General features: G+C 51.5%; 1 protein-coding gene across 1 annotated transcript in view; it reads right to left on the bottom strand.

The window, feature by feature from the left end:
* Window positions 1-21,694, bottom strand: part of KPNA1 (karyopherin subunit alpha 1) — a 114,634-nt gene extending 92,940 nt beyond the window's left edge. The window contains exon 1 of the mRNA XM_075334865.1: window positions 21,558-21,694. The gene's annotated coding sequence lies outside the window, so the exon portion shown is untranslated. The remainder of the gene's footprint in view (window positions 1-21,557) is intronic.
* Window positions 21,695-24,883: the final 3,189 nt, after the last annotated feature.

Here is a 24,883-nt window from a genome sequence, read left to right as displayed (position 1 = left end):
AACTACTATAATACTACCTTTATGTACAAGAATATAACTACTATAATACTGCTCCTATGTACAAGAATATAACTAATATAATACTGCCCCTATGTACAAGAATATAACTATAATACTGCCCCTATGTACAAGAATATAACTACTATAATACTGCCCCTATGTACAAGAATATAACTACTATAATACTGCTCCTATGTACAAGAATATAACTACTATAATACTGCCCCTATGTACAAGAATATAACTACTATAATACTGCTCCCTATATACAAGAATATAACTACTATAATACTGCTTCTATATACAAGAATATAACTACTATAATACTGCCCCTATGTACAAGAATATAACTACTATAATACTGCTCCCTATATACAAGAATATAACTACTATAATACTGCTCCTATGTACAAGAATATAACTACTATAATACTGCCTCTATGTACAAGAATATAACTACTATAATACTGCCCCTATGTACAAGAATATAACTACTATAATACTGCCCCTATGTACAAGAATATAACTACTATAATACTGCCCTCTATGTACAAGAATATAACTACTATAATACTGCCCCCTATGTACAAGAATATAACTACTATAATACTGCCCCTATGTACAAGAATATAACTACTATAATACTGCCCCTATGTACAAGAATATAACTACTATAATACTGCCCCTATGTACAAGAATATAACTACTATAATACTGCCCCCTATGTACAAGAATATAACTACTATAATACTGCCCCTATGTACAAGAATATAACTACTATAATACTGCCCCCTATGTACAAGAATATAACTACTATAATACTACCTTTATGTACAAGAATATAACTACTATAATACTGCTCCTATGTACAAGAATATAACTACTATAATACTGCCCCTATGTACAAGAATATAACTACTATAATACTACCCCTATGTACAAGAATATAACTACTATAATACTGCCCCTATGTACAAGAATATAACTACTATAATACTGCCCCTATGTACAAGAATATAACTACTATAATACTACCCCTATGTACAAGAATATAACTACTATAATACTGCCCCCTATGTACAAGAATATAACTACTATAATACTGCCCCCTATGTACAAGAATATAACTACTATAATACTACCTTTATGTACAAGAATATAACTACTATAATACTGCTCCTATGTACAAGAATATAACTACTATAATACTGCCCCTATGTACAAGAATATAACTACTATAATACTGCTCCTATGTACAAGAATATAACTACTATAATACTACCTTTATGTACAAGAATATAACTACTATAATACTGCTCCTATGTACAAGAATATAACTACTATAATACTGCCCCTATGTACAAGAATATAACTATAATACTGCCCCTATGTACAAGAATATAACTACTATAATACTGCCCCTATGTACAAGAATATAACTACTATAATACTGCTCCTATGTACAAGAATATAACTACTATAATACTGCCCCTATGTACAAGAATATAACTACTATAATACTGCTCCCTATATACAAGAATATAACTACTATAATACTGCTTCTATATACAAGAATATAACTACTATAATACTGCCCCTATGTACAAGAATATAACTACTATAATACTGCTCCCTATATACAAGAATATAACTACTATAATACTGCTCCTATGTACAAGAATATAACTACTATAATACTACCCCTATGTACAAGAATATAACTACTATAATACTGCTCCTATGTACAAGAATATAACTACTATAATACTGCCCCTATATACAAGAATATAACTACTATAATACTGCCCCCTATGTACAAGAATAGAACTACTATAATACTGACCCCTATATACAAGAGTATAACTACTATAATACTACCCCTATGTACAAGAATATAACTACTATAATACTGCCCCCTATGTACAAGAATAGAACTACTATAATACTGACCCCTATATACAAGAGTATAACTACTATAATACTACCCCCTATGTACAAGAATATAACTACTATAATACTGCCCCTATGTACAACAATATAACTGCTATAATACTGCTCCCTATGTACAAAAATATAACTGCTATAATACTGCCCCTATGTACAAGAATATAACTACTATAATACTGCTCCTATGTACAAGAATATAACTACTATAATACTGCCCCTATGTACAAGAATATAACTACTATAATACTGCCCCCTATGTACAAGAATAGAACTACTATAATACTGACCCCTATATACAAGAGTATAACTACTATAATACTACCCCTATGTACAAGAATATAACTACTATAATACTGCCCCCTATGTACAAGAATAGAACTACTATAATACTGACCCCTATATACAAGAGTATAACTACTATAATACTACCCCTATGTACAAGAATATAACTACTATAATACTGCCCCCTATGTACAAGAATAGAACTACTATAATACTGACCCCTATATACAAGAGTATAACTACTATAATACTGCCCCCTATGTACAAGAATATAACTACTATAATACTGCCCCTATGTACAACAATATAACTGCTATAATACTGCTCCCTATGTACAAAAATATAACTGCTATAATACTGCCCCTATGTACAAGAATATAACTACTATAATACTGCTCCTATGTACAAGAATATAACTACTATAATACTGCCCCTATGTACAAGAATATAACTGCTATAATACTGCTCCCTATGTACAAGAATATAACTGCTATAATACTGCCCCCTATGTACAAGAATATAACTGCTATAATACTGCCCCCTATGTACAAGAATATAACTGCTATAATACTGCCCCCTATGTACAAGAATATAACTACTATAATACTGCCCCTATGTACAAGAATATAACTGCTATAATACTGCCCCCTATGTACAAGAATATAACTGCTATAATACTGCTCCCTATGTACAAGAATATAACTGCTATAATACTGCCCCCTATGTACAAGAATATAACTGCTATAATACTGCCCCCTATGTACAAGAATATAACTGCTATAATACTGCCCCCTATGTACAAGAATATAACTACTATAATACTGCCCCTATGTACAAGAATATAACTACTATAATACTGCCCCTAATGTACAAGAATATAACTACTATAATACTGCCCCCTATGTACAAGAATATAACTACTATAATACTGCCCCTATATACAAGAATATAACTACTATAATACTGCCCCTATGTACAAGAATATAACTGCTATAATACTGCCCCCTATGTACAAGAATATAACTGCTATAATACTGCTCCCTATGTACAAGAATATAACTGCTATAATACTGCCCCCTATGTACAAGAATATAACTGCTATAATACTGCTCCCTATGTACAAGAATATAACTGCTATAATACTGCCCCCTATGTACAAGAATATAACTACTATAATACTGCCCCCTATGTACAAGAATATAACTACTATAATACTGCCCCTATATACAAGAATATAACTACTATAATACTGCCCCTATGTACAAGAATATAACTGCTATAATACTGCCCCCTATGTACAAGAATATAACTGCTATAATACTGCCCCCTATGTACAAGAATATAACTGCTATAATACTGCTCCCTATGTACAAGAATATAACTGCTATAATACTGCCCCTATATACAAGAATATAACTACTATAATACTGCCCCTATGTACAAGAATATAACTGCTATAATACTGCCCCCTATGTACAAGAATATAACTGCTATAATACTGCCCCCTATGTACAAGAATATAACTGCTATAATACTGCCCCTATGTACAAGAATATAACTGCTATAATACTGCCCCCTATGTACAAGAATATAACTACTATAATACTGCCCCCTATGTACAAGAATATAACTGCTATAATACTGCCCCCTATGTACAAGAATATAACTGCTATAATACTGCCCCTATGTACAAGAATGTAACTGCTATAATACTGCCCCCTATGTACAAGAATATAACTACTATAATACTGCCCCCTATGTACAAGAATATAACTGCTATAATACTGCCCCCTATGTACAAGAATATAACTGCTATAATACTGCTCCCTATGTACAAGAATATAACTGCTATAATACTGCTCCCTATGTACAAGAATATAACTACTATAATACTTCTCCTATGTACAAGAATATAACTACTATAATACTGCCCCTATGTACAAGAATATAACTGCTATAATACTGCCCCCTATATACAAGAATATAACTACTATAATACTGCCCCCTATGTACAAGAATATAACTACTATAATACTGCCCCTATGTACAAGAATATAACTACTATAATACTGCCCCCTATATACAAGAATATAACTACTATAATACTGCCCCCTATGTACAAGAATATAACTACTATAATACTGCCCCTATGTACAAGAATATAACTACTATAATACTGCCCCTATATACAAGAATATAACTACTATAATACTGCCCCCTATATACAAGAATATAACTACTATAATACTGCCCCCTATATACAAGAATATAACTACTATAATACTGCCCCCTTTATACAAGAATATAACTACTATAATACTGCCCCTATATACAAGAATATAGCTACTATAATACTGCTACTATGTACAAGAATATAACTACTATAATACTGCTCCTATGTACAAGAATATAACTACTATAATACTGCCCCTATGTACAAGAATATAACTACTATAATACTGCCCCTATGTACAAGAATATAACTACTATAATACTGCCGCCTATGTACAAGAATATAACTACTATAATACTGCCCCTATGTACAGGAATATAACTACTATAATACTGCTCCTATGTACAAGAATATAACTACTATAATACTGCCCCCTATGTATAAGAATATAACTACTATAATACTGCTCCCTATGTACAAGAATATAACTACTATAATACTGCCCCTATGTACAAGAATATAACTACTATAATACTGCTCCCTATGTACAAGAATATAACTACTATAATACTGCTCCCTATATACAAGAATATAACTACTATAATACTGCCCCTATGTACAATAATATAACTACTATAATACTGCTCCCTATGTACAAGAATATAACTACTATAATACTGCTCCCTATATACAAGAATATAACTACTATAATACTGCCCCCTATGTACAAGAATATAACTACTATAATACTGCCCCTATGTACAAGAATATAACTACTATAATACTGCCCCCTATGTACAAGAATATAACTACTATAATACTGCCCCTATATACAATAATATAACTACTATAATACTGCTCCCTATGTACAAGAATATAACTACTATAATACTGCTCCCTATATACAAGAATATAACTACTATAATACTGCCCCTATGTACAAGAATATAACTACTATAATACTGCTCCCTATGTACAAGAATATAACTACTATAATACTGCTCCCTATATACAAGAATATAACTACTATAATACTGCCCCTATATACAAGAATATAACTACTATAATACTGCCCCTATGTACAAGAATATAACTACTATAATACTGCCCCTATGTACAAGAATATAACTACTATAATACTGCTCCCTATGTACAAGAATATAACTACTATAATACTGCTCCCTATATACAAGAATATAACTACTATAATACTGCCCCTATGTACAAGAATATAACTACTATAATACTGCTCCTATGTACAAGAATATAACTACTATAATACTGCCCCTATGTACAAGAATATAACTACTATAATACTGCCGCCTATATACAAGAATATAACTGCTATAATACTGCCCCCTATGTACAAGAATATAACTACTATAATACTGCCCCCTATGTACAAGAATATAACTACTATAATACTGCCCCTATGTACAAGAATATAACTACTATAATACTACCCCTATGTACAAGAATATAACTACTATAATACTGCCCCCTATGTACAAGAATATAACTACTATAATACTGCCCCCTATGTACAAGAATATAACTACTATAATACTGCCCCTATGTACAAGAATATAACTACTATAATACTGCCCCCTATGTACAAGAATATAACTACTATAATACTGCCCCTATGTACAAGAATATAACTACTATAATACTGCCCCTATGTACAAGAATATAACTACTATAATACTGCCCCTATGTACAAGAATATAACTACTATAATACTGCCGCCTATATACAAGAATATAACTGCTATAATACTGCCCCCTATGTACAAGAATATAACTACTATAATACTGCCCCCTATGTACAAGAATATAACTACTATAATACTGCCCCTATGTACAAGAATATAACTACTATAATACTGCCGCCTATATACAAGAATATAACTGCTATAATACTGCCCCCTATGTACAAGAATATAACTACTATAATACTGCCCCTATGTACAAGAATATAACTACTATAATACTGCCCCTATGTACAAGAATATAACTACTATAATACTACCCCTATGTACAAGAATATAACTACTATAATACTGCCCCCTATGTACAAGAATATAACTACTATAATACTGCCCCCTATGTACAAGAATATAACTACTATAATACTGCCCCTATGTACAAGAATATAACTACTATAATACTGCCCCTATGTACAAGAATATAACTACTATAATACTGCCCCTATGTACAAGAATATAACTACTATAATACTGCCGCCTATATACAAGAATATAACTGCTATAATACTGCCCCCTATGTACAAGAATATAACTACTATAATACTGCCCCCTATGTACAAGAATATAACTACTATAATACTGCCCCTATGTACAAGAATATAACTACTATAATACTACCCCTATGTACAAGAATATAACTACTATAATACTGCCCCCTATGTACAAGAATATAACTACTATAATACTGCCCCCTATGTACAAGAATATAACTACTATAATACTGCCCCTATGTACAAGAATATAACTACTATAATACTGCCCCCTATGTACAAGAATATAACTACTATAATACTACCCCTATGTACAAGAATATAACTACTATAATACTGCCCCCTATGTACAAGAATATAACTACTATAATACTGCCCCCTATGTACAAGAATATAGCTACTATAATACTGCCCCTATGTACAAGAATATAACTACTATAATACTGCCCCCTATGTACAAGAATATAACTACTATAATACTGCCCCTATGTACAAGAATATAACTACTATAATACTGCCCCCTATGTACAAGAATATAACTACTATAATACTGCCCCTATGTACAAGAATATAACTACTATAATACTGCCCCCTATGTACAAGAATATAACTACTATAATACTGCCCCTATGTACAAGAATATAACTACTATAATACTGCCCCTATGTACAAGAATATAACTACTATAATACTGCCCCTCCCCTCCAAGTGTGTAATGGAGGAGGAGAAGGGGCCGCACGTGTGTAATGGAGGAGAAGGGGCCGCACGTGTGTAATGGAGGAGGAGAAGGGGCCGCACGTGTGTAATGGAGGAGGAGAAGGGGCCGCACGTGTGTAATGGAGGAGGAGAAGGGGCCGCACGTGTGTAATGGAGGAGGAGAAGGGGCCGCACGTGTGTAATGGAGGAGGAGAAGGGGCCGCACGTGTGTAATGGAGGAGAAGGGGCCGCACGTGTGTAATGGAGGAGGAGAAGGGGCCGCACGTGTGTAATGGAGGAGGAGAAGGGGCCGCACGTGTGTAATGGAGGAGGAGAAGGGGCCGCACGTGTGTAATGGAGGAGGAGAAGGGGCCGCACGTGTGTAATGGAGGAGGAGAAGGGGCCGCACGTGTGTAATGGAGGAGAAGGGGCCGCACGTGTGTAATGGAGGAGGAGAAGGGGCCGCACGTGTGTAATGGAGGAGGAGAAGGGGCCGCACGTGTGTAATGGAGGAGGAGAAGGGGCCGCACGTGTGTAATGGAGGAGGAGAAGGGGCCGCACGTGTGTAATGGAGGAGGAGAAGGGGCCGCACGTGTGTAATGGAGGAGAAGGGGCCGCACGTGTGTAATGGAGGAGGAGAAGGGGCCGCACGTGTGTAATGGAGGAGAAGAAGGGGCCGCACGTGTGTAATGGAGGAGGAGAAGGGGCCGCACGTGTGTAATGGAGGAGAAGAAGGGGCCGCACGTGTGTAATGGAGGAGAAGAAGGGGCCGCACGTGTGTAATGGAGGAGAAGAAGGGGCCGCACGTGTGTAATGGAGGAGAAGAAGGGGCCGCACGTGTGTAATGGAGGAGAAGAAGGGGCCGCACGTGTGTAATGGAGGAGGAGAAGGGGCCGCACGTGTGTAATGGAGGAGGAGAAGGGGCCGCACGTGTGTAATGGAGGAGAAGGGGCCGCACGTGTGTAATGGAGGAGAAGAAGGGGCCGCACGTGTGTAATGGAGGAGAAGGGGCCGCACGTGTGTAATGGAGGAGAAGAAGGGGCCGCACGTGTGTAATGGAGGAGGAGAAGGGGCCGCACGTGTGTAATGGAGGAGGAGAAGGGGCCGCACGTGTGTAATGGAGGAGGAGAAGGGGCCGCACGTGTGTAATGGAGGAGGAGAAGGGGCCGCACGTGTGTAATGGAGGAGGAGAAGGGGCTGCACGTGTGTAATGGAGGAGGAGAAGGGGCTGCACGTGTGCAATGGAGGAGGAGAAGGGGCCGCACGTGTGTAATGGAGGAGGAGAAGGGGCCGCACGTGTGTAATGGAGGAGGAGAAGGGGCCGCACGTGTGTAATGGAGGAGGAGAAGGGGCCGCACGTGTGTAATGGAGGAGAAGGGGCCGCACGTGTGTAATGGAGGAGAAGGGGCCGCACGTGTGTAATGGAGCAGGAGAAGGGGCCGCACCTGTGTAATGGAGAAGGGGCCGCACGTGTGTAATGGAGGAGGAGAAGGGGCCGCACGTGTGTAATGGAGGAGGAGAAGGGGCCGCACGTGTGTAATGGAGGAGGAGAAGGGGCCGCACGTGTGTAATGGAGGAGAAGGGGCCGCACGTGTGTAATGGAGGAGGAGAAGGGGCCGCACGTGTGTAATGGAGAAGGGGCCGCACGTGTGTAATGGAGGAGGAGAAGGGGCCGCACGTGTGTAATGGAGGAGGAGAAGGGGCCGCACCTGTGTAATGGAGGAGGAGAAGGGGCCGCACCTGTGTAATGGAGGAGGAGAAGGGGCTGCACGTGTGTAATGGAGGAGGAGAAGGGGCCGCACCTGTGTAATGGAGGAGGAGAAGGGGCCGCATGTGTGTAATGGAGGAGGAGAAGGGGCCGCACCTGTGTAATGGAGAAGGGGCCGCACGTGTGTAATGGAGGAGGAGAAGGGGCCGCACGTGTGTAATGGAGGAGGAGAAGGGGCCGCACCTGTGTAATGGAGGAGGAGAAGGGGCCGCACCTGTGTAATGGAGGAGGAGAAGGGGCTGCACGTGTGTAATGGAGGAGGAGAAGGGGCCGCACCTGTGTAATGGAGGAGGAGAAGGGGCCGCATGTGTGTAATGGAGGAGGAGAAGGGGCCGCACGTGTGTAATGGAGGAGGAGAAGGGGCTGCACGTGTGTAATGGAGGAGGAGAAGGGGCTGCACGTGTGCAATGGAGGAGGAGAAGGGGCCGCACGTGTGTAATGGAGGAGGAGAAGGGGCCGCACGTGTGTAATGGAGGAGGAGAAGGGGCCGCACGTGTGTAATGGAGGAGGAGAAGGGGCCGCACGTGTGTAATGGAGGAGAAGGGGCCGCACGTGTGTAATGGAGGAGAAGGGGCCGCACGTGTGTAATGGAGCAGGAGAAGGGGCCGCACCTGTGTAATGGAGAAGGGGCCGCACGTGTGTAATGGAGGAGGAGAAGGGGCCGCACGTGTGTAATGGAGGAGGAGAAGGGGCCGCACGTGTGTAATGGAGGAGGAGAAGGGGCCGCACGTGTGTAATGGAGGAGAAGGGGCCGCACGTGTGTAATGGAGGAGGAGAAGGGGCCGCACGTGTGTAATGGAGAAGGGGCCGCACGTGTGTAATGGAGGAGGAGAAGGGGCCGCACGTGTGTAATGGAGGAGGAGAAGGGGCCGCACCTGTGTAATGGAGGAGGAGAAGGGGCCGCACCTGTGTAATGGAGGAGGAGAAGGGGCTGCACGTGTGTAATGGAGGAGGAGAAGGGGCCGCACCTGTGTAATGGAGGAGGAGAAGGGGCCGCATGTGTGTAATGGAGGAGGAGAAGGGGCCGCACCTGTGTAATGGAGAAGGGGCCGCACGTGTGTAATGGAGGAGGAGAAGGGGCCGCACGTGTGTAATGGAGGAGGAGAAGGGGCCGCACCTGTGTAATGGAGGAGGAGAAGGGGCCGCACCTGTGTAATGGAGGAGGAGAAGGGGCTGCACGTGTGTAATGGAGGAGGAGAAGGGGCCGCACCTGTGTAATGGAGGAGGAGAAGGGGCCGCATGTGTGTAATGGAGGAGGAGAAGGGGCCGCACGTGGGAACAGAAAAGGGGGAGAAAGTTTGGGAAATATAGTATTACATTGTATAAATATATTGTGAAGAATTCACAAAGACCCTACACGTCGTCTCTTCAGCTCCGCAGGTCTTAGGCGGCTTTCACACCTCCGGTTTTTGCTGAGCGGCACAATACGGTGCTTTGCAGAAAAACGCAACCGTTTTTTTTTTGCCGCCGGTTGCGTTTTTTCCGCATAGACTTGCATTAGCGCTGTATTGTGCCGCATGGCCTTGCGTTGCGTCCGTTTTTTGTCAGATGCGGTATATTTAGCCCATGCGGCGGCCGGATGGAACGTTGCCTGACACTTTTTTTTGTGCGGCGAAAAAAAATGCATAGCGCCGGATCCAGCGCGATTTACAATGCAAGCCTATGGATGCTGGATGCAACGTCCTGAGGAAAAAAAAAAACGCATCCGGTTGCTGGATGCATTTTTTTTTTAACTGCGCATGCTCAGTATCAAGCCGCATCTGTCAAAAACCGGACGGGCCGCAAGGAAAAACTTATGAAACGGATCCGTTTTTTTGCCGCATCCGTTGCATAGGTTTTTGAGACGGATTGAGCCGCACTGCAAAAACCGGATGTGTGAAAGCCGCCTGAATGTGATGCTGGATTATCAGATGTTCTGGATTATTGGACAGATTAGTTCACAGCCGTCACTTAGTTTCCTCACTCGGAGGAGCCTCCCGATGGCGTCAGCTCCTAGAGGATTATCCAGACGATTAGTGGCTGAAGTAAGGATTGGGGAATATTTGGGATTATTGGGGGTGGGATTATTGTCATTTCACTACATATAAAGCACAGATTCCTGGCGATGAACGAGTGCAGCAAATCTCTCTGCAGGAAGCTGCACGGGGCCCTGCAGACATACATCGTATATTACATACATATATTATGTATCATTTTTTTTTTGGGCTTCACTTTACAAATTAAGAAAAAGAGAAAAAAAAACAACAAAAAAACCGAGAACATCAGAAATGTTGGGGCTTCTCCGCAGGTGACAAAAAGGGGATTATTTTTTTGCCTTTTGGAAATACTGAGTCCAGCGCGGTTTCTGCGTTCCCCGATCTGCGCCTCGTTAGGTGTTTACAGGACGCGGAGATTTAATATTACAACATTTTGAAGCAAATATTTTTATTTTTTTTTTTTAACTAAAATGCGTCAATGCTGAAAATGCAGAAATCCCCCTGCGCAGCGCGTCGGGAGCATCGTGTGCATCGTCTGGCAGCGTGCGGCGCGGGAGCGGACACATGCACTGAGCACACTTCTGCATTTTTTGGGGGGGAAAGGAAATTGTGTGGTTTCTGTAGGGTTAACTGGATATTTGCCCCAGATTTCAGATTTCCCCCAATGTTTGCAGAGCAGTCGCCCCACTTTGCTGCATTGCCAAAAAGCAAAACAAATGATGTCTGCAGATGGGCCCCGCAGGGTTACAGGTGTGTGACCTGAAGACAACGAGGAGCATCTGATAATCCAGCGATGAGCAGATCCCAGAGATGGCGGATCACAAGGGATGATCCCGCACACATACAGGGATCAGCACAGGCAACTCATTTATGATCTGTGACCTCTGGCCTAGGACCGGCGAGGCTGCCAGGACCCGGCGCAGGAGGCGGAGTCAGAAGCCGGGCACGGGCCTCCTCTGCACAGGATACAGTATCTGAGCCGCGTTACACAGCCGGCGCCAGAGCCCAGTCACACAGGGTGAGAACTAGCGATGGGTGAAGAGGAACTACTGGAGGTTTCATATTAGAACACAAATCTGGGAGGAAAATGAGGGGTGCGTCTTAAAATCCGAATGTAGCTTATCAGGGGTGGTGGAGAGAGGTCACAGGAGGCGGGGGCAATGCTGTGCTGTGTGCGCTGCTCTCTGCGACACTGCTCTGCACGGCGACACTGCTCTCTGCAGCACTGCTCTGCACGGCGACACTGCTCTCTGCGACACTGCTCTGCACGGCGACACTGCTCTGCACGGCGACACTGCTCTCTGCGACACTGCTCTCTGCGACACTGCTCTCTGCAGCACTGCTCTCTGCGACACTGCTCTGCACGGCGACACTGCTCTGCACGGCGACACTGCTCTCTGCAGCACTGCTCTGCACGGCGACACTGCTCTCTGCGACACTGCTCTCTGCAGCACTGCTCTCTGCGACACTGCTCTGCATGGCGACACTGCTCTCTGCGACACTGCTCTGCACGGCGACACTGCTCTGCACGGCGACACTGCTCTCTGCGACACTGCTCTCTGCAGCACTGCTCTCTGCGACACTGCTCTGCACGGCGACACTGCTCTCTGCGGTGGGAGATGACATTGTGAAAATGTCAGTGGTAACAGCTTCAAAAGATGGCGCCCAGAGTCGGTGCATGCGCAGATGGTGCTCTTGGCTCAAGCTCTCATCAGCGCACGTGTCAACTCCAGCCGCCATCTCCAGCCCCAGCACAGAGCAGCCTCCGCCACCCCCGCTACCCCAGCTTCCCCCGCCACCCCAGCACAGAGCAGCCCCCGCTGCCCCCGCTACCCCAGCACAGAGCAGCCCCCGCAGTGAACATCTGGGCCCCCCTCTGCACCATCGCTGTACTCCAGCACCGCCCCTTGCCTCCAGTGACCCCTTCTCCACAGTAAGACACCACTGAATTATAATATGGACCCCATATTTTTTTTTTTTTTTATCTCTAAGTTTTGGGTGCGTCTTATAAAACAAAAAATATAAGGTATTATTATTCATGTTTGGATAATAGTTCCCGCCTGCAGAGTCTATTCCAGAATTCATCACAGCAAGAAGATGCTCGTGCCCACTGCCCTGTATCAGGTTTGTTATTCCTGAGATGAGCCGTGTGGGAATTGTTACAAATAACCGGAATACGAATAGTTACTATTCACCGTCACTAGTGACAAAAGAGGGTGGAAATGGGGGAATGTGACGCCTGCGCAGCTCCTGCTACACCGGGGCCACCCAGGACCCCACCACGGCCACATGTGACTGAGGAGTGGAAGAAGACCCTGTAACCAAGGCAACAAAAATACAGGACGGGGCACCGACGCCTCACAGGACAGAGGCACCGATGCATCACAGGACAGAGGCACCGATGCATCACAGGACGGAGGCACCGACGCGTCACAGGACGGAGGCACCGACGCCTCACAGGACGGAGGCACCGACGCCTCACAGGACGGAGGCACCGACGCCTCACAGGACGGAGGCACCGACACGGCACAGGACGGAGGCACCAACACGGCACAGGACCGGGCACCGACGCATCACAGGACGGAGGCACCGAAAATACAGGACCAGGCCCAGACGCGTCACAGGACGGAGGCACCGACGCCTCACAGGACGGAGGCACCGATGCATCACAGGACGGAGGCACCGACGCGTCACAGGACGGAGGCACCGACGCCTCACAGGACGGAGGCACCGACGCATCACAGGACGAGGCACCGACGCGTCACAGGACGGGGCACCGACGCCTCACAGGACAGAGGCACCGACGCGTCACAGGACGGAGGCACCGACGCGTCACAGGACGGAGGCACCGACGCGTCACAGGACGGAGGCACCGACGCCTCACAGGACGGAGGCACCGACGCCTCACAGGACGGAGGCACCGACGCGTCACAGGACAGAGGCACCGACGCCTCACAGGACGGAGGCACCGACGCGTCACAGGACGGAGGCACCGACGCGTCACAGGACGGAGGCACCGACGCGTCACAGGACGGAGGCACCGACGCGGCACAGGACGGAGGCACCGACGCGGCACAGGACAGAGGCACCGACGCGTCACAGGACGGAGGCACCGACGCGTCACAGGACGGAGGCACCGACGCGTCACAGGACGGAGGCACCGACGCGTCACAGGACGGAGGCACCGACGCGTCACAGGACAGAGGCACCGACGCGTCACAGGACGGGGCACCGACGCGTCACAGGACGGAGGCACCGACGCCTCACAGGACGGAGGCACCGACGCGTCACAGGACGGAGGCACCGAAAATACAGGACCAGGCCCAGACGCGTCACAGGACGGAGGCACCGACGCCTCACAGGACGGAGGCACCGATGCATCACAGGACGGAGGCACCGACGCGTCACAGGACGGAGGCACCGACGCCTCACAGGACGGAGGCACCGACGCATCACAGGACGAGGCACCGACGCGTCACAGGACGGGGCACCGACGCCTCACAGGACAGAGGCACCGACGCGTCACAGGACGGAGGCACCGACGCGTCACAGGACGGAGGCACCGACGCGTCACAGGACGGAGGCACCGACGCCTCACAGGACGGAGGCACCGACGCCTCACAGGACGGAGGCACCGACGCGTCACAGGACAGAGGCACCGACGCCTCACAGGACGGAGGCACCGACGCGTCACAGGACGGAGGCACCGACGCGTCACAGGACGGAGGCACCGACGCGTCACAGGACGGAGGCACCGACGCGGCACAGGACGGAGGCACCGACGCGGCACAGGACAGAGGCACCGACGCGTCACAGGACGGAGGCACCGACGCGTCACAGGACGGAGGCACCGACGCGTCACAGGACGGAGGCACCGACGCGTCACAGGACGGAGGCACCGACGCGTCACAGGACAGAGGCACCGACGCGTCACAGGACGGGGCACCGACGCGTCACAGGACGGAGGCACCGACGCCTCACAGGACGGAGGCACCGACGCGTCACAGGACGGAGGCACCGACGCGTCACAGGACGGAGGCACCGACGCGGCACAGGACGGAGGCACCGACGCGTCACAGGACGGAGGCACCGATGCATCACAGGACGGAGGCACCGACGCCTCACAGGACGGAGGCACCGACGCGTCACAGGACGGAGGCACCGATGCATCACAGGACAGAGGCACCGACGCGTCACAGGACGGAGGCACCGACGCGTCACAGGACGGAGGCACCGACGCGTCACAGGACGGAGGCACCGACGCGGCACAGGACGGAGGCACCGACGCGTCACAGGACGGAGGCACCGACGCATCACAGGACGGAGGCACCGACGCCTCACAGGACGGAGGCACCGACGCGTCACAGGACGGAGGCACCGACGCGTCACAGGACGGAGGCACCGACGCGTCACAGGACGGAGGCACCGACGCGTCACAGGACGGAGGCACCGACGCCTCACAGAACGGAGGCACCGACGCATCACAGGACAGAGGCACCGACGCGTCACAGGACGGAGGCACCGACGCGTCACAGGACGGAGGCACCGACGCGTCACAGGACGGAGGCACCGACGCGGCACAGGACGGAGGCACCGACGCGTCACAGGACGGAGGCACCGATGCATCACAGGACGGAGGCACCGACGCCTCACAGGACGGAGGCACCGACGCGTCACAGGACGGAGGCACCGACGCGTCACATGACGGAGGCACCGACGCGTCACAGGACGGAGGCACCGACGCGTCACAGGACGGAGGCACCGACGCGTCACAGGACGGAGGCACCGACGCCTCACAGAACGGAGGCACCGACGCATCACAGGACGAGGCACCGACGCGTCACAGAACGGAGGCACCGACGCGGCACAGGACGGAGGCACCGACGCGGCACAGGACGGAGGCACCGACGCGGCACAGGACAGGGCACCGACGCGGCACAGGACCGGGCACCGACGCGTCACAGGACGAGGCACCGACGCGGCACAGGACGGAGGCACCGACGCATCACAGGACGGAGGCACCGACGCATCACAGGACGGAGGCACCGACGCCTCACAGGACGGAGGCACCGACGCCTCACAGGACGGAGGCACCGACACGGCACAGGACGGAGGCACCAACACGGCACAGGACCGGGCACTGACGCGGCACAGGACGGAGGCACCGAAAATACAGGACCAGGCCCAGACGCGTCACAGGACAGGACAGGGCACCGACACGTCACAGGACGAGGCACCAATGCGTCACAGGACGAGGCACCAATGCGTCACAGGACGGAGGCACCAACGCGTCACAGGACGAGGCACCAACGCGTCACAGGACGAGGCACCAATGCGTCACAGGACGGAGGCACCGACGCGTCACAGGACTAGGCACCAACGCGTCACAGGACGAGGCACCGACGCGTCACAGGACGAGGCACCGACGCGTCACAGGACGGAGGCACCGACGCGTCACAGGACGAGGCACCGACGCGGCACAGGACAGAGGCACCGACGCGGCACAGGACGGAGGCACCGACGCGGCACAGGACGGAGGCACCGACGCGTCACAGGACGGAGGTACCGACGCGTCACAGGACGGAGGTACCGACGCGTCACAGGACGGAGGCACCGACGCGTCACAGGACGGAGGCACCGACGCGTCACAGGACGGAGGCACCGACGCGGCACAGGACGGAGGCACCGACGCGTCACAGGACGGAGGCACCGACGCGTCACAGGACGGAGGCACCGACGCGTCACAGGACGGAGGCACCGACGCCTCACAGGACGGAGGCACCGACGCGTCACAGGACGAGGCACCGACGCGTCACAGGACGGGGCACCGACGCGTCACAGGACGGAGGCACCGACGCGTCACAGGACGGAGGCACCGACGCGTCACAGGACGGAGGCACCGACGCGTCACAGGACGGGGCACCGACGCGTCACAGGACGGAGGCACCGACGCGTCACAGGACGGAGGCACCGACGCGTCACAGGACGGAGGCACCGACGCGTCACAGGACGGAGGCACCGACGCGTCACAGGACGGAGGCACCGACGCGGCACAGGACGGAGGCACCGACGCGGCACAGGACAGGGCACCGACGCGGCACAGGACCGGGCACCGACGCGTCACAGGACGAGGCACCGACGCGGCACAGGACGGAGGCACCGACGCATCACAGGACGGAGGCACCGACGCATCACAGGACGGAGGCACCGACGCCTCACAGGACGGAGGCACCGACGCCTCACAGGACGGAGGCACCGACGCCTCACAGGACGGAGGCACCGACACGGCACAGGACGGAGGCACCAACACGGCACAGGACCGGGCACCGACGCGGCACAGGATGGAGGCACCGAAAATACAGGACCAGGCCCAGACGCGTCACAGGACAGGACAGGGCACCGACGCGTCACAGGACGAGGCACCAATGCGTCACAGGACGGAGGCACCGACGCGTCACAGGACGAGGCACCAACGCGTCACAGGACGAGGCACCAACGCGTCACTGGACGAGGCACCGACGCGTCACAGGACGGAGGCACCGACGCGTCACAGGACGAGGCACCAACGCGGCACAGGACAGAGGCACCGACGCGGCACAGGACGGAGGCACCGACGCGTCACAGGACGGAGGTACCGACGCGTCACAGGACGGAGGCACCGACGCGTCACAGGACGGAGGCACCGACGCGTCACAGGACGGAGGCACCGACGCGGCACAGGACGGAGGCACCGACGCGTCACAGGACGGAGGCACTGAAAATACAGGACCAGGCACCGACGCGGCACAGGACAGAGGCACCGACGCATCACAGGACGGAGGCACCGACGCATCACAGGACGGAGGCACCGACGCATCACAGGACGGAGGCACCGACGCATCACAGGACGGAGGCACCGACGCATCACAGGACGGAGGCACTGAAAATACAGGACCAGGCACCGACGCGGCACAGGACGGAGGCACCGACGCATAACAGGACGGAGGCACCGACGCATCACAGGACGGAGGCACCGACGCATCACAGGACGGAGGCACCGACGCATCACAGGACGGAGGCACCGACGCATCACAGGACGGAGGCACCGACGCATCACAGGACGGAGGCACCGACGCCTCACAGGACGGAGGCACCGACGCGTCACAGGACGGAGGCACCGATGCATCACAGGACGGAGGCACCGACGCATCACAGGACGGAGGCACTGAAAATACAGGACCAGGCACCGACGCGGCACAGGACGGAGGCACCGACGCATCACAGGACGGAGGCACCGACGCATCACAGGACGGAGGCACCGACGCATCACAGGACGGAGGCACCGACGCCTCACAGGACGGAGGCACTGACGCCTCACAGGACGGAGGCACCGACGTGGCACAGGACGGAGGCACCGACGCCTCACAGGACGGAGGCACCGACGCATCACAGGACGGAGGCACCGATGCATCACAGGACGGAGGCACCGACGCCTCACAGGACGGAGGCACCGACACGGCACAGGACCGGGCACCGACGCGGCACAGGACGGAGGCACCAACACGGCACAGGACCGGGCACCGACGCGGCACAGGACCGGGCACCGAAAATACAGGACCAGGCCCAGACGCGTCACAGGACAGGACAGGGCACCGACGCGTCACAGGACGAGGCACCAATGCGTCACAGGACGGAGGCACCGACGCGTCACAGGACGAGGCACCGACGCGTCACAGGACGGAGGCATCGACGCGGCACAGGACGGAGGCACTGAAAATACAGGACCAGGCACCGACGCGTCACAGGACAGGACAGGGCACCGACGCGGCACAGGACGGAGGCACCGACGCGTCACAGGACGGAGGCACCGACGCATCACAGGACGGAGGCACTGAAAATACAGGACCAGGCACCGACGCGGCACAGGACAGAGGCACCGACGCATCACAGGACGGAGGCACCGACGCATCACAGGACGGAGGCACCGACGCATCACAGGACGGAGGCACTGAAAATACAGGACCAGGCACCGACGCGGCACAGGGCGGAGGCACCGACGCATCACAGGACGGAGGCACTGACGCGTCACAGGACGGAGGCACCGACGCGTCACAGGACGGAGGCACCGACGCGGCACAGGACGGAGGCACCGACGCGGCACAGGACGGAGGCACCGACGCCTCACAGGACCGCCGGGGGGAATGAGAAGGAAACATGGGCAGACAATAATATATACACAAGGACTGCAGCCGCACTCTCCATACCATGATAATAAAAGAAATGAAAAACAAAACATCAAAATTAGTCAATTTGTATCAAAACGGCACAAAAAAGAAACAAAAACATTTATTATTAGATCAGAGACCGATGCACCCAAAAATGACAAAAGCTGCAGCCGAGACTGGGAATAAACTAAAGATTGTGCAAAAATAAATAATAAAATAAAATATTGTAACACTTTTCTTAAATCATAGAAATAAATGACTTTTTCACAATATTTTGCTGTTTTGTTTTTTATTCTAATATAAATCCATTCTCTATTATAATAGCGGAAAAAATAAAAAATATACAGCAAAAATAAAATGAGACAATATAAGAGCGGCGCGGTCACGTGACTGATAATACCGCTGCCGCTGATCGCTGGTGACAGGCGCCCTGCACACAGCGGTCACGTGACTGATAATACCGCTGCCGCTGGTGACGGGCGCCCTGCACACAGCGGTCACGTGACTGATAATACCGCTGCCGCTGATCGCTGGTGACGGGCGCTCTGCACACTGCGGTCACGTGACTGATAATACCGCTGCCGCTGATCGCTGGTGACGGGCGCTCTGCACACAGCGGTCACGTGACTGATAATACCGCTGCCGCTGATCGCTAGTGACAGGTGCTCTGCACACAGCGGTCACGTGACTGATAATAATACCGCTGCCGCTGATCGCTGGTGACGGGCGCTCTGCACACTGCGGTCACGTGACTGATAATACCGCTGCCGCTGATCGCTAGTGACAGGTGCTCTGCACACAGCGGTCACGTGACTGATAATAATACCGCTGCCGCTGATCGCTGGTGACGGGCGCTCTGCACACTGCGGTCACGTGACTGATAATAATACCGCTGCCGCTGATCGCTGGTGACGGGCGCTCTGCACACAGCGGTCACGTGACTGATAATAATACCGCTGCCGCTGATCGCTGGTGATGGGCGCTCTGCACACAGCGGTCACGTGACTGATAATACCGCTGCCGCTGATCGCTGGTGACGGGCGCTCTGCACACAGCGGTCACGTGACTGATAATACCGCTGCCGCTGATCGCTGGTGACGGGCGCTCTGCACACTGCGGTCACGTGACTGATAATAATACCGCTGCCGCTGATCGCTGGTGACGGGCGCTCTGCACACAGCGGTCACGTGACTGATAATAATACCGCTGCCGCTGATCGCTGGTGATGGGCGCTCTGCACACTGCGGTCACGTGACTGATAATAATACCGCTGCCGCTGATCGCTGGTGACGGGCGCTCTGCACACTGCGGTCACGTGACTGATAATAATACCGCTGCCGCTGATCGCTGGTGACGGGCGCTCTGCACACAGCGGTCACGTGACTGATAATAATACCGCTGCCGCTGATCGCTGGTGACGGGCGCTCTGCACACTGCGGTCACGTGACTGATAATAATACCGCTGCCGCTGATCGCTGGTGACGGGCGCTCTGCACACAGCGGTCACGTGACTGATAATAATACCGCTGCCGCTGATCGCTGGTGACGGGCGCTCTGCACACTGCGGTCACGTGACTGATAATAATACCGCTGCCGCTGATCGCTGGTGACGGGCGCTCTGCACACTGCGGTCACGTGACTGATAATAATACCGCTGCCGCTGATCGCTGGTGACGAGCGCTCTGCACACTGCGGTCACGTGACTGATGATAATACCGCTGCCGCTGATCGCTGGTGACGGGCGCTCTGCACACTGCGGTCACGTGACTGATAATAATACCGCTGCCGCTGATCGCTGGTGACGGGCGCTCTGCACACAGCGGTCACGTGACTGATAATAATACCGCTGCCGCTGATCGCTGGTGACGGGCGCTCTGCACACTGCGGTCACGTGACTGATAATAATACCGCTGCCGCTGATCGCTGGTGACGGGCGCTCTGCACACTGCGGTCACGTGACTGATAATAATACCGCTGCCGCTGATCGCTGGTGACGAGCGCTCTGCACACTGCGGTCACGTGACTGATGATAATACCGCTGCCGCTGATCGCTGGTGACGGGCGCTCTGCACACTGCGGTCACGTGACTGATAATAGTACCGCTGCCGCTGATCGCTGGTGACGGGCGCTCTGCACACTGCGGTCACGTGACGTGCTGCTGGTGACGGCCCCGGGGCCCGCTGTGCCGCTCCCGCTGACGCTCGGTGTGTACGGGCCGGAGCGGCGCACCCCGATACCCCCGGGCCTCTCACCTGCCGTCTCCGAGCTCCGCCGCTGCTCGCCGCTGTCTCCGGTGTCGCGCCCTCCGCCTCCTCCTCAGCCGCCGCCGTCGCAGCCGGTATTAGTCCTGCGTGTGAGGCGAGTGCGCATGCGCAATGGCCGAACCCCATGGACGCTTCTGGTAAGGGCTCGTCTAATGACAGACGCAGGACACGCGCCGTGACCCTCCGCGGCTCCCGTACCCAGGCGCCATCTTGGTACTCCCCTGCGGCTTTTCTAGTAATCCACCATCATTGTACTCCCTTCGATGAACCTTGATTGATTTTATCCTTCTAGACAGAATATCGGTGACCGAAGTCCATTGAACAGTTTTATTGTCACATACAACAGCGCCGCCTTCTGTCACCGACACCACAGCGCACGGCGGAGAGCGGCGGAAGAAAGCGCCACCGCCTGGTAGAAAGCGCGCACAGCAGGACGACGCCACCTGCCCGGACGCCACCTGCTGGCTGCACTGGAGTACTGCAAGCGGCAGAGGAACGTGCAATCAGCAGCCAATAATGAGACCTAAGCATAAAGAATAGTCTTATGCTACCTCCATCATACATATGTATCTAAAGAAGGGGGAGGAGTTGCGCATATTTAGTATACAAATATTGCTTTTATTAGTACAAAAACACGGTATAACAATACAGTTACTAATAACACAAAAAACGAAGTATTACAGTGTACGGTGCACAAATGAGGAGATAGGCGCTTGTACCTTGCACGGTGTCTTATATCTCATTTGTGCACCGTACACTGTAATACTTCGTTTTTATGTGTTTTTAGTCACTGTATTGTTATACCGTATTTTTTATACTAATAAAAGCACGCAATATGCGCAACTACTCCGCCTTCTTTAGATACAATAATGAGACCTGCAGCCGAGGAGGCCGCACACCCGCCTGTTATGATTCAGGGACCGGGGAGGATCAAATAATGCGGAATCCCAAAAAGGTAACAGAATGGCTGGAACCTTAACGGACTGCAGACCTACTCCTGACACACAACTAACAGTAGCCGTGGGACGAGCCGACAATGACCTGGACGCCTCGTCAAAGCCGGAGAACTAAATAATCTCACAGATAGAAATATAAGAAAATTAATCTGCCTCGGAGCAGTCCCCAAAGATGGATAGATAGCCCCCCACATGTAAAGACTACGGTGATATAGCAAAGTACAATACAAAGCCAGAAAAGACAGATTCAGCAGAGGTGAGGCCCAAACTATCTTTATAGAAAAGGATAGGTAAGAGCACTGACTGCAGCCGTAAAAACCGTAATATATACCAGCACTACTGATATGGAAAAAGCCTGAGGTCACACAACCTCTCCCCACTGTATCAGTACTCTGATGTTACTGGGATCCAAAAACACTAATACAGATGAGGGACTGAATAATACCAGGCATGACAAAACACAAACCTTGCAGAATCATGGAGCTAAGTATACAGACACTCCCAGCAGGGAATGATCCCATTGCACCACGAACTCCACACAAAGAAATTAGGAATCAAGCATTAGTATCAAAGCAGAACAACAACAAAAGGTGGAAAACAAATAACAGAGGTACAAGACCACTTATCTGAGAGACATTCTGGTAGAGAGCAGGGCTGGTTACAGAATGTCCTTAACACACAGGAGACATTGACCACCGACAAGTAACAAGAGAAAACTACTCAGTTAAAGGCCCAGTCAGACCCCGATTGCCAGTCCTCTGCAGGTGTGGCTTTCATTCCACACATCAACTGTACTGCCAGCACTGACCACAAGAGGGAGCCCCAAACTGGAAAACATATTCACTACATCCGCCTGAGACGCATGGCACTAAGATACCACAAACCCCGGACAGGGACTAATATAGGCAAGAAGAGCTGCAGTGTAAAGCATGGAGGAACTCCGTCTACAGCTCACAGGAGGCTGCACATCAGCCTGTACTGCATGCACAAGGAGATGCCGCCCACCCCGGAGAGGGACTAATATAGCCAAGAAGAGCTGCAGTGTAAAGCATGGAGGAGGAACTCAGTCTACAGCTCAAAGGAGGCTGGACGGCCAGTGATATCATCACACAGCCTGCTCACAAGTCAGACGAGCGCGATGGTAGCGATACTCTGCAGCCCCACTGGTGCCAGTCATCTGATCCGCAGCCCGAGGCTCCCGATGTGCCCGCAACAAGGAGCAAAGTCAGTAAATACAGGAGCGAAGATATAATCCTCAGAGAGGAAACTCCCCGGAGGTGCGAAGAAAGCGAAGACGCCCAGAACAGATGTATAAAAAAGGTTTATTGTTTTTTTACAGAAAGTTTTTTAAAAAAAAAATTGCAACGTCATTACAATAATGAACAAGCCCCGCATATACAGAGCGGGCAAAACTGGCCCATGCCCTCCACCGTACAGGGCCAGCCTGTCCCCCGCCAATCCCGCCAGGGTCCCTAGGAGCCATAGTTTGCCTCATCGAAGGCCTTCCTCGCCCTCTTGAGCTCCTCGTTCATGGTCAGCAGATCCTTCACTCTTGCAAACTTGCGCGGATCCTTCCGTATTAAGAAGACGATGTCCTCCACCTGCACCCGGCCCTGCCGCCCGATAGACATGGCTTTATGTGTCTGGAAGAAGAAGGAGGATGAGAAGAGGGAAGGGGCTGCTGCAGTCTCAATCCGGCTTCAGAGGGGCCACATCATGGACTAGACACCGGCTGCCCGGACACCAGGATCCAGGGAGGGGGAATGAAGAGGCAGAGTGACCACCTCATACTAAACATCACACCCAACTTGTGTAAGGCGCCAGCAGAGGCCGCCAGACCCCCTCCCCCCCAGCAGAGGCCGCCAGACCCCCTCCCCGCCCAGCAGAGGCCGCCAGACCCCTCCCCCCCAGCAGAGGCCGCCAGACCCCTCCCCCCCAGCAGAGGCCGCCAGACCCCCTCCCCCCCAGCAGAGGCCGCCAGACCCCCTCCCCCCCCAGCAGAGGCCGCCAGACCCCTCCCCCCCAGCAGAGGCCGCCAGACCCCTCCCCCCCCAGCAGAGGCCGCCAGACCCCTCCCCCCCAGCAGAGGCCGCCAGACCCCTCCCCCCCCAGCAGAGGCCGCCAGACCCCTCTCCCCCCCCCAGCAGAGGCCGCCAGACCCCCTCCCCCCCCCAGCAGAGGCCGCCAGACCCCCTCCCCCCCCAGCAGAGGCCGCCAGACCCCTTCCCCCCCCCCAGCAGAGGCCGCCAGACCCCTCCCCCCCCCAGCAGAGGCCGCCAGACCCCTCCCCCCCCCCAGCAGAGGCCGCCAGACCCCTCCCCCCCCCCCAGCAGAGGCCGCCAGACCCCTCCCCCCCCC

Source organism: Anomaloglossus baeobatrachus, chromosome 2, assembly GCF_048569485.1.
Source record: "Anomaloglossus baeobatrachus isolate aAnoBae1 chromosome 2, aAnoBae1.hap1, whole genome shotgun sequence".
Lineage (NCBI taxonomy): Eukaryota > Metazoa > Chordata > Amphibia > Anura > Aromobatidae > Anomaloglossus > Anomaloglossus baeobatrachus.
This window is presented reverse-complemented; position numbering and strand designations above follow the sequence as displayed.